The 18,567-nt window shown below is 34.3% G+C and overlaps 1 pseudogene; it reads left to right on the top strand.

Moving 5' to 3' along the window:
* Window positions 1-11,464: 11,464 nt before the first annotated feature.
* On the top strand, window positions 11,465-17,767 carry LOC115980145 (annotated as a pseudogene).
* The last annotated feature ends 800 nt before the right edge of the window (window positions 17,768-18,567 follow it).

Raw genomic sequence — 18,567 nt, 5'->3', positions numbered from 1 at the left:
TTCATTCAAATACTTGCTTAGTGATTGATTGTCTTTTACTGGGTCAAGTGTATTTAATGCTTTTTGTGAGTGATAAAAGATTAAACTAGAGGAATCAAAAAGAGGAGGATACTGAATGCTATTGAACCCATTATATTTCAAGTTGTTAGTAAGGAATGAAATTCAACCAGGGGAACTAAAAGAAGGAGAATATTGAAATACTAATGACATCCTTTTATTTCAAAGGTTCTTTGGTCCTATATGTATTCTGTGCTCTATTAGTTTTCAAACTTCATACAGTAAATTATACGCAATTTATAAAAGTGTAGCACCCTAGATAATGAACAATTCTTATCATTTATTCACATAAGAACAAAAGATGAAACTTTTGAATGGTTGGGACAACTTTCTTTCAATTTTATTTTTAAATAACTAATTAATCCGTTACTTTGGAATAAAATGTTGGTAAATGTTTGTGACATCTAGAGTTAATGGTTAAGTATGTGATAAGGTTGCTCCATTAAATCAATAAAGCAACTAAGCTAGGTAATCTGCAACTAAGCTAGATATTCTCAAGATATCATTTGTATTATCCTCCACCCCTTTCCAGACATGGATGTAGTTTGTGTAAAAGCATTAGGATAAAATGAGATAGAGTTCTACTACATATTAATTTTGATGTGGGCTATGATAAGTTAGATTTGGTTTTGGTGTGACCATTGGTATGGAGATCAGCCTTTGAGGATGGCTTTTCCTGTCTTGTATGCTTGTTACAATGATGGGGGCATCATTCTTCCGTCTTTTGGATGCTCATATTCCTAGTAGAGAGGGTGTGACCAAGTGAGATTGAGGTTGAAGAGAAATGGGCAATTTAGTGTCTGCTCATTCTATTTGGTTCTAAAGGCCTCAAATGCTGTTCTCTTTCCTTGGAAAGGCGGTTAAGGCTCCACAGAGGATCTCCTTTCTTGTTTGGACAGAAGCATGGGGGAAGATTCTTACTTGTGAGAACCTTATTGAATGGGGTAATATGATTGTGGGTTGGTGTTGTATGTACTGTGTAGTGGGGGAGACGTTGAATCAGATATTGATACATTGCACTACTACTTGGAAATTATATTTTTTTACCATTTGGGATTCAGTAGGTTTTACCATAAAGGGTCTTTGATCTTATATTTGGTTGGAGAAACTAGTTTGGCAAGCATTCGTCAGATATTTGGAATATTGTTTTGTTACGTTAGATGTAGACTATCTAGAGGGAACGGAATTGGTGAACATTTGGGATATGGAAAGTATGAGGACTCAGTTGTTAGCAACTTTCACTAGTTATTTATATGAGTGGGCTCGTGCTTGGGGCTTCACAACTGTCTTTTTTGTTGTATCGTTTATTGAGTTATTCCCATTTTGCATATAATTCTTTTTTGTTCTAATTTTTTAGGCTGCTTTGTGCTCTTGAAGTAGTCTTTTTTAATAAAATTTATTCTTACCGATAAAAAAAAGGTAGTATCTTCTTACTTAACTATATCTCCTGCAAATTGCACAAGTGAGTTCCAATCCCCTTCTTCATTTAAAAAATATTCCTTGACATCTTCATTGGTCATCATTTGAATACACTTCTGAAGACTGTGTTGTTAGTAGGATCGTACAATTGGTCTTGGTCATTGCCTTTTGGAATATTCAGTGTCGTAATCAATCTTGCAGGGACAGAATTTCTCAATGGCAGTCAATAAACTGATTGAAATGGTCAATGCCAGTAGATACCAAGGGCTTTGAAAGTAATAATGACAGCACAAAAACGAAGACTCGGCTTGAGATTGTAAATATTAGAGAGAGATTAACAATGGAGGCTCAACTCAAGTTTGTAAATATTAACAAAGAAGGCCTGAAAATGGAGAATCAATTTGAAGATGAGCTTGTTTAGAGGTATGTTCATTTTCTGGTTAAATAGGTTGTTGGACATGAAAATGGTTACTAAGCTTATTAGTATTTGATTGGCTTGGTATCTAGTAAAAATGACAAACAGATTCATGCTAAGCTATATGTATATACATTATTTATAAGCAATGCCATGGTTGTTGTTTGAAACATATAATACTTGACATTTCATGCTATTCGCTAATGATAGCATAAGAATGCTATTTGCAAACTTTGTTATACACTTGTTTTTCACACCCAACCTTTAGACCTTTATTAAAATTGAAACGAAGCTCACACATTTCCTTGTATTTCTAATCTGCAATCATTTTTTCCTGTGTTACTCAGTCTGTAATTGAAGTGAGTTGAAGAACTTCTCATGCTATCTTATTCTATAATAACTTGGTATATAAATTGTCATTTTTTCCTATGTTACTCAGTTTGTAATTGAAGTCAGTTGAAGAGCTTCTCATGATATCCTATTCTATAATAACTTGGTATTTAGACCATGTCATAATCAAACACACATGTTATAAGATGCTACACTTGTTAATATTGGGACCCTTTTTCCCTCCCTACTGTTAAATAGTATGCGGACGATATAATTCTCAAGACAACATATCCAATATGGTCCTAGAATTTTACTTTTAAACCATGGGTGAGCTGTGGGACACCATGTGTTTGAAGAAATGTCCCCTTTAGGTCTTTTTGGCGTGGGTGGCAGCTTTTTTGGGGAGTCCATTGATGCATAAAATGTTTTTATGTCCGCATGTCATTGTAATGACAATGTAAGAGAGATTTGATGGAAGTGCTGTGTAGATAACCTTGTTTTACACAAACACTTGAATTAGGTTTATGGATGTTACGTTTTCAACTAATATTACATTATAAGATGGTGCATGCTAATTTGTGTTGAGATTGACAACATGATATGTTTACCTGTCCTTGGCTACGGAAAATGAGATGCATTTTGACTTTTGAGCATGTGAGATGGTTCGAATGTTTTCTCAAGACTGAAAGGGTATCTCATAAAGTTAGTGATCATTTTCATTGGGGATTGTACACTTATGTTGTTATAAAGTGGTTGTTTGATCAACTAGAACTTAGACTAATTCATGCTGAAAGAAATTGCTAATGATAACTACAGAGTCGTGTCTTGGAGTACTGGTTAGAATTTCTACTCTTTTGATGGGTGCAACATATGATTCAGCTAGGTCTATTTCAAACATGTTAATCTTTTCCCCTACAAATTTAAGAACTAATGACTTATTCATACAAATACTTGCTTAATGGTTGACTGTTTTTTTACCAGGTCAAGTGTATTTAATATTTGTTGTGAGTGATAAGATTTAAATAGAGGAATCAAAAGAGGAGAATGGAGAATGGTAATGAACTCATTATATATATATATATATATTTTTTTTTTGCTCTCAAGCCCATTATATTTCAAATTTGTAGCAATGAAATTCAACCAGGGCAACCAAAAGGAGAATATTGATATACTAATGACACTTTTTTCCCCATTCAAAGCTTCTTTTGGCCTAAACGTATTATGAACTCTCTTGGTTTCTCAAACTTGATACAGAAAATTATATGAGAACTCTCTTTTCTCTTTCTTTTTTATTGAGAGATTATTTTATCAATTGAATGATTTTCTTTAATACAATGAAAGAGTGACACTGTTGGAGAAAGGTAGTTTAGTGTCTCTCTAAAAGTGGATGAGATTGTGAAACATATATTATCATGGTACTGGCTCTATTATGACAAGGGATGCCTAAAGGAAACAAAGCTTCTTAATTACATAACTGCTCCAAACCGAATATTGTAGAATCTCAGTATGTAGGCCAGCACAATACCTATGTCTATCACATGCCTGAATTTGTATATCAGAAATAAGTCCCATCTGTTTATTATATGTGCAGGTCTGTGTGAGTAACAAGAATGATACAACCAATGAAGCTTCAAAAGAAGAAGGTAATACAAGTTTGACATCACTATACATGATAAAAAAACAAAAAATAAAGCACATTTTTACAAATTGGTCGTGTTCTGATTTTTTGGTTTTGCCTAATAAGGAGCCCAATCTCATTCCCTTCTTCGTTGCCACCGGTTGTCTCCATCAATTTCTTAAAATTGAGACTAAACCATATAATTTTTTTCCCTTAAAATTTAGGGCTGTTTGCAGTTTGGTCATTTAAATTTGATATTTTTCATTTTGATCCATTAAGTTTGATTCCATTTTCAAAATGGTCCTTACACCCAGATCTCTTAACCTAACTTCCATTAATACAAGACAACAATTATAGTTGAGGTGATCAGTAGTGCACTATCTTCTGTTAACATCTTGTCAGAATTTGAAAACTACAATTGTAGATTGCCGAAGTTAATAACAATCAACACATTCAATTGTTATCAAGTTGAGATACTATCGACTTACCTGGTCATAAGACAAGGCGATAGTTATTGCACCTCTTCAGATGGTTAGTAAAACTTGGGCTAGAATCAATGGCAATAGCTAAGTTCTGAAGATGCTTGAAATTATCACCTTTTTTTGAAGATGTTTCATTCCGTTGAATAGAACACTTTATCAAGTGAGTCAAATTATCAAAAGGGATGAGACCAGAGGTTGTAAGATCATGCATAGGTCATTAGACCGTAAAATGGCTTTCTTGAATTACTTTTTAACTTCACAACGGCTCCCAAACTTTTAACCAAACTTTTACGAAGAGTTACAATAGAATGCTTGATTAATGTGCTCCCTGTGGACGGAAATTTAATTTTTTGCAATTTTCTACTAAACCTTCTCAAGGTTGGTTTAAGGATGAAAATTCAATTCGGTATTATTGAATATGTTAGAAGAATTGCTTCTATGTTGGTGCAGTGTCATGTTCTAGATCTCTTGGTTTGGAATTATATATGTAGACAATGATAGTGGTTGTGAGTTATGACATAGGCATTGTTAATAGGGTAGTAGAATCTGTGTTCCTTTTGTTTCAAGCGAAACCACACAAAAAATATTTGTGGTTGGAAGACTGATAGATGCCTCTAAATGGGTACTGTAGTAGTATTTGTTTACCACAGCTGCTAATTGTATTTGGGCTCTGGTCTTTTATCCGTGAACAGCATTTGTTTCTTTGAATAAGAAATACCTGCTTTTATTTTCAACCAAAATCCATTTATCTGGTTGATGGAGACCTAGGATTCTAATCTTGTATGTATTTGTAATAGCTTCCGCATCAAAAAGTTGTGGTTTCTAACTGTTCCAGCCACTCCATCCTCCAAAAAGTTCTGAGACCCAAAAGCTTATTGTGGTTGATTTTGTTTAGGGAAAGGAATAAAATTTTCAATACGGATAATCCAAGGATCCAACCAGATATATGCTATAGACTCTTCCATGATGAGATCACAGCTTTGCTCTCTTGGTGATATTCCTACTGTCACAAGTGTGCTTCCACAGGCAGAAGCTAGAATTTGCTTTTGGGATTGAGAAAATGTTTCTGTCAAGACATTCCCTTCCCAATTTTGCAATCAAAGCATTGTTGAAATTCCTCATCCTCCTTATTCCTAGACCAACTTTACTTCTTGGTTTGCATATGTCTCCCAACTTTTTCATTGGAATTTTCGGCCCATTTGATCTATCACCCAAAAAGAACTTTCTAAGCAAGAGTCGAGCTTTGAGCACACAGATTTTGGTAGAGAGACAGCTAGACATTGTAGATATTGGCATGGTTAAGTTTACATGTATGATGAGTGTTAGGACGCCCTGATGTACAGTAATGAACTAGTAAATAGTGCTGAGAACTCAAAAACATGATGTGTCTTTTTACACATTCAATTCAAAATATTTTAGTTCAAAATTTTCTTGTCTTATCATTTAGAAGTTACCAACCAATAGAAGTTTAAGATTAACAAGCAAGACGAACCAAAACTGCCTATGTGTGACGCTCATAGGCATAGCTAAATAAGACCAAGTGCTGATTTCATCAAATGAAATCCATATAATATGACTTGTTTCATTTAGAGATTTTTTTTTTTTTTTTTTTTTTTTTGAAGCAGTTCATATGGAATTAGTGTGCAGCAATTTGGTGATCATAAAAATATATTCGGTCTCCCTTGAAGCTCAAAAGCTGTGAGACTAAGAGAATCAATTTAAACCAAGAAACATGACCGCCATATAAGTTCTTGATATCAAACCATTTCGTTTCTATAAACAGGTATGTAGTCTTTAAGCCCCAAAATGAGTTGCTCTGTTTGTAACTCTGCACACTGAACTGTAATAATTGTTATCATTATCAAAATCATCATATATGTTATTCACATTGTAGGTGTTAATGTGATCGTCCCCATCAACTTGGAAATTGTCATTTATGCCATCAGAGTCAAGTATGTCTTTCCTATAAACCTAAAGTAATTCCCCCCAACAGCCCAACTACATCAAATACCATGTTTGAACACAGGAATTGACACTGATGATGAAGCAAGTCAACTATGAAGCAAGAAAATGAGCATCACGCTGAGTTGGGCTGATGTAAGAGGGAGTAATTGGTGGACATAATGAGTTGGGTTGGCGAGTTTCTAGATTGGGACAAAAAACCTGGGTGATTTGTTTCTGCAGATTTTGTGCTTCTACACTTGCTATACATGTCTACGAGAGCACTAGACAAAAAGATATTATCCTTCTATTCAGTCCTAATGATATAAGCATGAATTAGGAACCAAAACTTGTGATTTTGTTTCATTTAGAATTTGTCATGTATATAGACTTAACAGGAGTTCTTTAAAGTAAAAAATGCCAAATGTCATGGCCCTTGTTCATATAGAGTTAGTGCAGCCATTACACAGGAATTAAAATGAAAGTTGACTGAATGTCCACTGTTTGCGAAAAAAGTTGATGTCCATATTGTATTTATCTAAAACCACAAAAAAAGAAAAAAAATCTGCTCATAGTCAATAATGTAAACATAACAATCAAAGCTAGCGTACTTTTTTAATCCCTTTGGTATGGTTTTGAATTAGGGATCACTTTATTTACAATATTGCCACTTATCTTTCTTCTTCTTTTTATTTTATTTTATTTTATTTATTTTTTTAAAGAAAAATAGGTAAAATGGGCTTGGATTTATATTTCCTCTTAGATATAATATATTAGGTCCTAAATGCAATAAAATAAGGGAAAAAAAAATTAGGTCCTACACTTTTAATCTTGTTAATTAAAAATACAAACTTATAAAATTGTTTCAATTTGAAATATCTTCCATTTTTTTTTATTCATTTCCATTATTCTAGACAATAAGGGTAAAATTGTTTTTATTTTTAGTTTTATCTGAGATAGAATTTTACTCAACTTAATTTAATTGTACATGTGTAAAGCTTCCTCTAAAGACTTGGTCTTTTTTTGTCTTTATGTTTTTGTGGTTTGATGGTTGATGCCTAAACATGTGTATTTTAAAGTTTGCAGATAAGGTTGTTGGCCATACACACCAAAATCTCAGCTAAACAAAGAGAGGAAAAAACAATTGCACGTGAAAATTATTCTCTGCAAAGTAAAAACCAGAATTACTGGGTCCCATATAAAACCAACACCATTAACATTTTGCCTAAACGATAATCATAGAGCTGAATATTTTACAAGATGACTAAAAGAAGAATTTAATAAAATTCTTTCGAGTGGAGACCAGGAAAGTGCTGTAACAGGAACCGTATCTGCACTGAAGCAAAGCAAAGGCTTCATATCTGCGGAGCAAAAAGTGGAAAATTAAGTTCACACAAGTAATTCATATTGCACCATAATTCCAATCCTTGAAACAATATTACAATATGCCCACTAACTTTAGACGAGCAACTTGCAGAAAACTTCCATAAAGCAACCTGAATGGAAGGCAAACTTCTTTAGTTCTAATCCAAGAATGTCCAGATCACATGTCATTTTACCAAAAACAAAAACCTATTTCCTTATTCCCAACATGCAAGTGCCTGATTAAGTATTGGCTCGTAACAACTAGGATGCAATGTGAAGCCAAGCAGAAAAAAATGTAGTAAATAAATAATAAAAAGAACAAGATATTTGAAATTAAAATATCACAGTTCCATCATGGCATCCAGCAGGAAAATCATGTGGGGGTGAAGCTGACTACTCCGCGGTCAGAGGGATGCTACATAACAAAACAATAGTTGAGTGCAAATCATCCTTTATTCATGTAAGGTAAACCAAATAACAAGGTCAACAAAGACGGTTGCCCGTAACAAATAGTTATTGGAACTTGTTACAATTCAATATTAATTAAATATGTCCAGTTCCCTGTACGCTGTAGCAAATAGGGATGGGGATTTTCATGTTCTACAAATACTCTACCCCATTCTTTATGGATGGAGGAAAGGCCTGATGAGCTAGCGCTCATTGGCAAAGCTAACTTTTTGTATGCCACTGCATTTCAACATTGAGCATCTGAGTACAGGCTCCAATTTTACAAAGCAGGGATCAGTACCCTCCTGATGCACAGAAGAATAGATAACTTTCATTGTACAAGGAAGAGGAACCTCCCACCTGCATTGATAGGTATAGAAAGGAAAAAAAGAAATTACAAAGCCATCTAAAGAAGAGTTGATATATATGGACAAGAGAAGCTGAGACAATATTTAAGGAACATGGAAACTGGACAACTGAAGCAGACTTCTTACACTTCCAGAGATCCATTCCCCAGCAAGACAGCAAGATAGCCCATCCGATGCTTACATTTGGATTCAGATGTATTAGAAGGCCGCCATTTGACATCCCATGCAACCTTCCCATTATGAGCAAGGCATAATACAGCTCTTGGCAAAGCAACATCCTTTGAAATCAAGAAACTGCATTGGCTAATTTGCAAGGAGCCATTGGGTTACACATTCTCACTTGCAGCAGGTTCCTATCCAGACTTATGTTGTATTTAATGATTCAAAACAGAAGATCCCATTTCTTTGTTTCGTGTCAATAACAGTGTGACTTATGTTATCACTGTGACTCCCTGCTCGTTTCTTTTGTTTCAATCTTCTGCCCTACAAAGGACTTTCAGGTTTTGGATCACATACAGATGCTGCTCGCTTGTAACGTTTTTGTTTTTTACCACTTTCTTCTTGTACAGAATGTTGTTGGGCATCCCTAGGAACCCCATCCACAGCATGTGCTTCTAATGAATTTTCCGAAAGTTGAACAGCAAGACCTTGAACATACTGGTCGTTGCAGTCCAAATTATCAAGAGAATTTTCTATTGGATTTTTTCTAGGTCTTCCTCTAGGCCTCTTTGATTGAGTTGTTATGACCTCATTGTCTTCTATTGGTTTCTTTCTAGGCTTCCTCTTGGCCTCTTTGATAATGTTGATTTGTCCTTCATGGCCCCATTGTTTTTATTTCCCTGTTTTGACTTTTCTATTGAAGGTGGCAACTCTTCCTCATTTACACTGACATTTAGAATACACCAGATTATCAATCATGGTGTTCCCTAACAATGTCCTCTAATTATCCCAAACAACCAATCTAGCTGTTACCAATAATATCACAAACAATTGCCTAAATGAAACTACATCAAATTTATCAAATGGTACATTGCCTAAATAAAAATTAAAGGATTTGGCTTTTTACAAATAACATTAAGAACACATACATTCATACATACAAACAAAAAAACATACATGTTCGTGTGTGTAAGGCTCTTTTAAAGCAACTGGGAATAATACAGCATGATGAAGAGTTTTTTTTTTAGTTTTTGTGGTCAATATTGAAGTTGGATAAACTTTTCCTAAATGTTCAAGTATCAATGAGGTAAGAATTATAAATTTTCCCAAATTCTTCCCAAAAATTCCCAAAGTCAAATTGACTATCTAATAATATTTATAAGCTATTATAAAATATTCATTAAACTGTCTCATAAAGATTCAATAGGCAAGGGCTACAAGGCTTCCCTGATGATGATGAATTCCAACATCTATTCTTAACATAATCTTACAAACAAGGATAAGGAATCTTCTCTTTAATAAAATAAATCTTACTTATTTATTATAAAAAAAAAATTAAAAAGGATAAGCTATCTGAATATCGTAGCAGAGATCCTTTTCACAAGTATCAATTAAAAGCATACACAAATGCAGGGATGCAACCCCAACAGACTTCCAACAAAGTCACATTTACACACACACAAGGTATAGAAGGAAAAAGGATACACGTAACTCATGTTTAATATGATAGTCAGGCATTTCATGAATTCTAGGACCCCAATCCAAAGTCCAAACGTGCCCTCCAATATACAAAACAAAGTCTTTGCAGCAGCAAGATCTAATGAGAGACATTTAGCAAATGTGCATATCAATCATAAATAATAAAGTTGCTGTAGATAGACTATTACAATGCATCACCAAGTTGAAACCTGATTTTATTCATAGAAATTTTCAAACAGTCTGAATTCAGCAATAACATCATCATTTAAAACACAAGAAAAGCAGGACAAGAACGTTCCATCATAGTTAAGTTATATGTACTGTAGTAAAATAAGTAAATCTATATTAGACAATTCATTTTAGAGTAGCAGTTAACACAGATAAACAAGAAAGTATTAAAAGGAAAGAAACTCTTTGAACTTGCTACAAAAAGCCACAACCCAAAAATTTCTGTTTACAAGAAAATGAACCAACCCAAAAATCTACAATTACAATTGGGTAGGCCCCATAACTATGTGCAATACTAGCACATGAATAAAGAAGGAAACAAGCATCAATCATGAGCAACATCATATCATCAGTGATGATAACCTCAACCTTCAACTTCACCTTACAAGATGGGAGATGCCACATGAGCTAGAACTCATTGCATCATTAGAAATATTCATATCAGAGATTCAGAAGTCAATATAAAGCCCCAAGATACTTTTATTTCTTCAACATTATCCAACCAAAAATGACTATCACCCTAAATCTGTTGACATGGGGGTGTAGGGAACCAATATTGGGACTTAGCTATAGTTGTAAAGAATGCAGGGGTTGGTTTCTTCATAAATCATGTGCGGAACTACCCCGTGGGTTGCTGCACCATCTCTTGCACCCATTGCATCCTCTTATTCTCTTTTATGAAGGGACAAGTCATCCTGAGGGAGAAAAGAGCAATTGCGAAGTTTGCAAAGAATTTCCTTGGGAATACTCTTATTTTTGTTACCAATGCAAATTTAAGCTTCACATCAAATGTGGTTCTTTAGTGCCCACCACGGAAGCAAGTCAAGCAACTGAAGTCCACCACCACCCATTGACCTCCTTTTGGATGTTGATGACGTTCACTTGCAACCTTTGTGGCAAAGAAGACAAAGGTCTGCCCTATGTGTATAACCCATGTGGTTTCGGGATTCATACAAGATGTACTAATTTCCCAGGCAGACTCAAAGTTGTACGGCACAATCACCCCCTCAACCTCATCCATTCTTTTGAACTCCATCAATCCAACTCCCAATTATGTCAAATCTGTTTTCGAAAAGTGGACACAAACTATGGCCTTCACTATTGCTCTAGATGCGATTTCGCTGCCCACCTCCATTATGCTATGAGCTGGGGAAACATGGAGGACATAAATTTGTTGGAACTTAAAAAGGAGGAGTCGGCCGAGTCAAAAGCAATGCTGGAAAATGTAGATTCAAAGCTCGATCAATCCATTGACTTAGAAATTTGCAAAGTCATAATAACCATTGTGGGGGAGGATGGAACTGAAATTGCCACAGAAATCAAACACTTCAGCCATGCGCATAACTTAAAGCTTACTGATAAGGTTCCAAATAACAAAATTTGCGATGGGTGCGTACGAGCTATTCTCCCTCCATCTTTTTACAGTTGTGTCAAATTCAATTGTAGCTTCTTTCTTCATATATCTTGTGCTAAATTACCCAAAATAAAACAACACCCACTCACCCTCACTTATAGTAAATATGGTTATACGTGTCAAGCCTGTTGGCAAAGGTGCAATGGCTTATACTACAATTGTGATAAATGCTACTTTCCACTCAATGTTCAATGTAGTTTGACCTCAAACACCCTTACTCATGCCTGTCATGACCATCGTCTTTACCTCTCCATCACAAGCAATAGACAAAAGTGTAGTATTTGTGGTGTTGAAAGATACCAAGTATTCCGCTGTACCACTTGTGAATTTGTTCTAGACTTCAAATGTGCTACACTACCACAAACTGCATGGTGCTACCAACATGAGCATCCCTTCACTCTATGTTACACTCCCGAAGAAGACTCCGGTGAGTATTATTGTAACAACTGTGAAGAAGAACGAGATCCCAAGCAATGGTTCTACTATTATGCAGATTGCAGTTTTCCTACTCATTCCAAATGTATTATTGGAGATCACCCAAATAGAAAATAACATATAATAGCCACATGTTTGGAGATGCTACACATTAATTTGATTGTAAAGACAAACTTCAATGACATAAATGATCTATATCAATGTGCCCTGTGTAATTTTCGGCATTCATGATAATTGTTTATAGAAAGATCAATGTTATTTTTATTTTTATTTTTATATTTTCCATTTGTATTGAGCCGTACTTCTTTGTTGTTGAATCTAATGTGTTATTTATGGCTATCTATTTGTGTAGTTTAGAGGGAATTTTCATTTTATTTCTTTCCCCCATTTGAGAAAAGCTTTTTTTTTCTTGTCAAAATTATTAATCAATTCAGTCATTTGCTTCCCCTGTATTACAATTGAAATAGTAGTGCAACTCATGGATTCATTTTATAACCCTATTTTATCACAACAATCAAGGCTAAAATTAGAGAGTGCTTCAGTTAGCAATTCTGTTTTTTCAGGTCAAATCTTTATGGATAACAATAATGGGTCATACATTATCCATCATCTGGCTTAGGATGTTAGCACTAACGAGATTGAGGGCTTGTCTTTGTTGGAAAGGTCTAAGATTGAGGAGTTAGAGGAACAATGGAAGAAGTAGGGGATAAAATATGATCGGTATCACTTGAAGTGAAATGCTTTGTAGAGGGAATAGAAATGCTATCCTGGATCTTATTATTGTGGCTGATTAGCACAAGAATAATGGAGAACAAGAGCCATATTTGAATTCTTGAGTATTTCTATTTGGCACAATCCTTCAAGTTTGGAATCTTTGGATGCTATAATAGCTTGGATATTTCAAGGAAAGCTTTGCATACTCATAGAAGGTTTTAGAATTTATTAATGAGTTATGCCTTTTGTATTATTATCTATAATTTCGAATGTCAAACAAAGATTTGTGTATGTGCAGAGATTTACTATATTTTTAAAGAAAGAAACAAATTTGTAATAAATAAATAATTAGAGCTATAAGGCACTGATAAATTGTAGATGGATTGAAACTACAAGAGAATGTACTACAGGCTGTGGTGTCTAAGAATTTTAGTAGCAGTCATATTATCTACTCATATTCTTCCACCAAAGGTATTGAAGTACCGAAAAAAAAAAAAATTCTTGTTATTGCCTTAAGACAGTATGGTTTTAGATCAACAACTGGCTTAATATATTCAAGCAAGGAACCTATCCATTCTTAGAAAAAAGCCAATTCCAATGAGGATAAGCATTAGAAAGTCATGGTATATTACTCTGACATTGTTATAAGTAATTAATCCATTACTTTAAATAAAATGTTGGTAACTGTTAGTGACATCTAGAGTTAATGGTCAGGGCTGTCATCTATGAGATAAGGTTGCTCCATTTAATCAAGCAAAGCAGCAAATCTAGGTAACCTCAAGATATCATTAATTTTATCCCCCACCCCTCCCCAGACATGGATGTTGTATGTGGAAAAGCATTAGAATAAAATGAGATAGATTTCTACAGCACATTAATTTTGATGTTGGCTATGATAGTCGGATACGATTTTGACGACCATTGGTGTGGAGATCAACCTTTGAGGGTGGCTTTTTCTTTCTTGTAGGCTAGTTCTAAGATAGAGATTCTTTAGTGGAATATTTGCTGGTGAGATACGGTGAGGGGGGATGAAGAAGTTGGGATTTAAGGTCCTTCAGGACTTTAATGACTGGGACTTAGAGCTGGTGGCATCATTCCTCCATCTTTTAGATGCTTATATCCCCAACAGAGAGGTTGGTGACTAAGTGAGATGGAGGTTGAAGAGAAATGAGGAATTCATTGTCCACTCATTCTATTCGATTCTATGGGGCTCAAACAATGATATCTTTCCTTGGAAAGGCATTTGTGGGGTTAAGGCTTCACAGAGGGTCTCCTTTTTTTGTATGCACCATGGCATGGGGGAAGATTCTTACTTGTGAGGACCTTTTCAAGAGGGGTTATACCATTGAGGGTTGGTGTTGTATATGTTGATGTAGTAAGGAGACAGTGGATCACATTTTGATACACTTACAATAACTTGGTCATTGCCTTTTGGAATACTCACATTGTTGAAATCAATTGCAGGAACAAAATTTCACAATGACAGTCAATAAATTGATTGGAATGGTCCTTAGATGCCAGTACAAAGAAGACCTGAAAATGGAGAATCATTTTGAAGATGAGCTTGTTTAGAGGTATGTTCCTATCTGGTTATATGGGTTGTTGGACATGAAAAATGAAGTTACTAGGCTTACTAGAATTGACTGGCTTGGTATCTAGTAAAAATGAAAAACCAAACAAAGTGGGTATGTATATATGTACATTATTTCGAAGCAATACTATGGTTGTTTGAACCATATAATACTTGACATTTCATGCTATTCACTAATGTTAGCATAAGAATGCTATTTGCACACTTTGTTATATACTTGTTTTTCACATCGGACCTTTAGACCTTTATTTAAAATTAAAACGGAGATCACACATTTCCTTGAATTTCTAATTTGCAATTATTTTTTCATGTAGTTTAGGGGGGAACTTTCATTTTTTCCCCTTTTGAGATGAAGCCTATTCGGATTGTTCTTTTGTACCTCTCAAATCAATTAATGTGTTGTCACATTTATTAAAGTAGGATTTTAATCCTACCATCAGCTTACTAAATTCTTCATTCTACCTACCAAAGGTGGTGCAAATAACAACCCTGAGCTGGGCTTTTTTCTGATTTTGTGATGGTTTGGCTAACTGTATTTTAATTCTTTTTGTTTCCTCGGTGGATTTGTGATGGTTTGGCTAACCGTATTTTAATTCTTTTTTGCAGCTGATCTACATTTGTGGTAGGTGCGTTTGGGTGTTTTGAACAAAATTTGGGCTGGTTGTGGTTGTGGCTTTGCATGTGTGTTTGGGTGTTGGTTGTCGATGATGTGACCTTTTTGGGGTTGTGCATGTGCGTTTCATGTTTGACAAAAGGTCTTAGTGAACTCAAGTTTTAATTTGCATCAATTACACAATATAGAAGCAAATAAAACTTATAACTTTAAGAATGCAACATTTTTTATTTTGGGTAAATTACAAATTCTTTGAAGGTACTTGAAATTTCTTAGACGTTTACCATATATTTTTCTTAGATTTTTACCAAAAATATCAAGTTTGTTCCCTTCCAACTATGGAGGAAACGTCTTAAATGAAGTGCAACCATGTAGTCATAGAGAAGATAGGAATCCAGATAAACATAGCCAAAAGACCAAAAAGAGAAAATTGTTTGTCCTCTTAGTATTTAATCATTTGCTTTATTTTTTTTTCACTTGATTTCCTCTTCGATGGTGGTTGCCCTGTGGATTACCCAGAATGCCAAAATCAATCTTGCAAGGGCTTTGTAAATAATAATGACTACTAAAAACAAAGACTCGGCTGGAGATCATAAATTATAAAGAGAACTTAAGAATGAAGCTTTGACTCAAGTTTGTAATAGTAACAAAGAAGGCCTGAAAACGGTGAATCATTTTGAAGATGAAGATCCTGAGCTTGATTAGAGGTATGTTTCTTTTCTGGTTTAAATGGTTATTGGACATAAAAAATGATGTTACTGAGTTTGTTAGTGTTGATTGGTTTGGTATCTTGTAAAGATGACAAGCCAAACAAAGTGGGTATATATTTACATTATTAGTGATCACTTTTGTGCTTAGCACAAGAATGCTATTTGCACACTTTGTTGTACAACTGTTTTTCACTCCCAACCTTTAGACCTTCAGTTAAAATTAAAACAGAGATCACATTACCTTGAATTTCTAAAAAATGCAATCATTTTTCCTCTGTCACGAAAAATTTGTAATCAAGCATACATACTATAAGATGCTAGATATTGGGACCTTTTCTTTTTTCCCCATTTTTAAAATAGGTATGTGGACTATAATGAGGACCATTTTATTCTCAGGGCATGATATCTATTAGGGTTGTCTAGACAAAAGTTGCAAGCGAACTTATCAATAAAGTTGGTTATTCAAGCTTTTATTTGCACAAGGTGCAGTCAGTTACTTTGTTCTTAATAAAAGATGAATCAATCTTTCTGTGTCTGACAAATGTAAAGCTGACATCAAACTCTTAGAATCTTCATTAAAAATATTGACTCATCCAGATAATTTGCTTCCATATGGTGTCCTGTATTCAATCCAAAGAAGAAAAACATAGCAGTCAAATGAATTCATTCTCCTTTCTAGTTGGATTTGAAACCATGCTATGTTGTTGTATCCCAAAATCCTTGAAATTTATCAGCTAGTCTAAATAATAAAATTTTTAAAAACCTTAATTCTTACATCTTGATTACCCTTCCTTAATATTTTAACTCAACTCAACTAAGCCTTAATCCTAATTAAAATGGAGACAGCTATGAGTTATTATCAATTTAATATTCAAGATATTCAATCTGCTTAATATTTTACTAATATACTGAAAATAATATCTTTATAAACATTCATGATAACAAGTTCAAATTAGTTAAATTTTAACTAAATAATTTTTTGTTATGTCAGCTCCATATGATTAGAAGAAGTGTACATTTGAATAGACTAGTATTCCAAAATATTGGCCAGAGAGACACTAGCCCCATAATCCAACCAAACAATCTTCCAGGTGGATCAAAATCTTTTGAATTAGTAGTTAAATTTTGTTATGGATAGATGGTTAACAGCAGCCAATGTTGCACCATTATATTTTCTGCTCATTCTTTAGAAAAAAGAGTGACAATCTTGGAAAAGGAAATCTAATATCAAAACAGATGCTTTTATAAGCTTCTTAATACTTACAACATGGGAGGGCAATTTTTATATTTTCAGAAGCAGTGAGCCCATTTCTGCTTGTGCCAAAAAGTTGCAACCAAAAGCTACAACTTGTGAAAAGATTGTCAGAAGCCATTGCTTTGAAGGCCTTCACCCATCCAAGGGCACTTAGTTTTGGAAATGACAGTGTACAGTGCTTGTACGCTCTTGCAAATAATGTTGAGAACTCAAAACTTAAAAAACAAAATAAAACAAAAAGATGTGATAATGGGTGGTTTGAAGATTTTTCATTCCTTCAAGTAGATAATATTTTCATAGAGATTCAAACTATCACAAGTAAAAGGGATGAGATCAGAGCTTGCAGGATCATGCATGGTCCATTGGACTACAAAATGGCTATCCCAAATTACTTTTGGATTTCACAATTTGGCTCCCAAATATCTAAACCATCACTTGCAAAGAGTCACAACTGAAACGCTTAATTAATGTGCTCCCTATGGAGAAAATTCAGTTTCATGCAGTTCTCTGCTACACCTTCTCAAGGTTGGTTTAACCATAAAAATAAATTCTGAATTATATGTGTTAGAAGAATTGCTTCAATGTTGGTGCATTGTCTTGTTCCAGATCTCTTGGTAAAGACAATAATAATTATGATGTGGGCATTGTTATTAATGTGGTAGAACCATTGACATGTATCCTATTGTACGGAAATTTTTTCGTTCTTAGTGATGATTACATTATTTGAAAATCGAGTTTCTATGACCTACAATCATAAAATAGAGATATACTTTATTTAAAAGAAGTACAACTTTTCTTTTGGGTATTTTATTGGATATTTCAATCTTCAATGGGCTATAAAATCTCTTAAATTTCAAATCTTAACCCTGGACAACCAGTGTTGTTGAATTATATAGCATTTTATTGGTGGACTTCAAAACTTGTAGACTCACATCTTAATCAGTCACAGAAGCACTTAAATTTAAGTTCCAATTGACCATTCTTTTAAGACCATTTATGTAGGTACACCCTAGGTTGATAAAAGAAGAAAGAGTAAGTGGATGTAAAAGCACTGGAATTCCATAAATTATCACAAGAAACATAATAGAACATGATGAGGAACTACCGGTTGCCTTTGACAATCACAACACGTTTCATCCTCTTAGACTTAGAGCAAGTAAACGTGACAAGGTCAATGAGAGCTTTTGGATCAAATTACTATAGAACAAAGACTCAGACAATTATTACAGTATCTAAAGGTTTCAAAAATGGATGGATGATTTTGCAGAAAGAGAGATACTGCAAGTAGTTGACTCAATGAAGGTGCAACTCAATGAATTACAAATGCGTAAGCTAAAGCTGCAAAGACAAGTGAAGATACGGAACAATTTGAAGGGAAAACTCTGCTTTCTAAGAAAAAATTCTGGTTGGATCTCTGAACCTGCTATCTTGAAATTGAAGCGTGCCTTATTATGTTTTTAGGAATTTGAAACTATATATTTGTATCTTAATATTTGTCAGTGTAAAAGAGGAACCTTTCACTACCAT

The sequence above is a fragment of the Quercus lobata genome, chromosome 3 (assembly GCF_001633185.2).
Source record: "Quercus lobata isolate SW786 chromosome 3, ValleyOak3.0 Primary Assembly, whole genome shotgun sequence".
Lineage (NCBI taxonomy): Eukaryota > Viridiplantae > Streptophyta > Magnoliopsida > Fagales > Fagaceae > Quercus > Quercus lobata.
The sequence above is the reverse complement of the archived record's forward strand: the minus strand, read 5'-3'. Positions and strand labels throughout refer to the sequence as shown.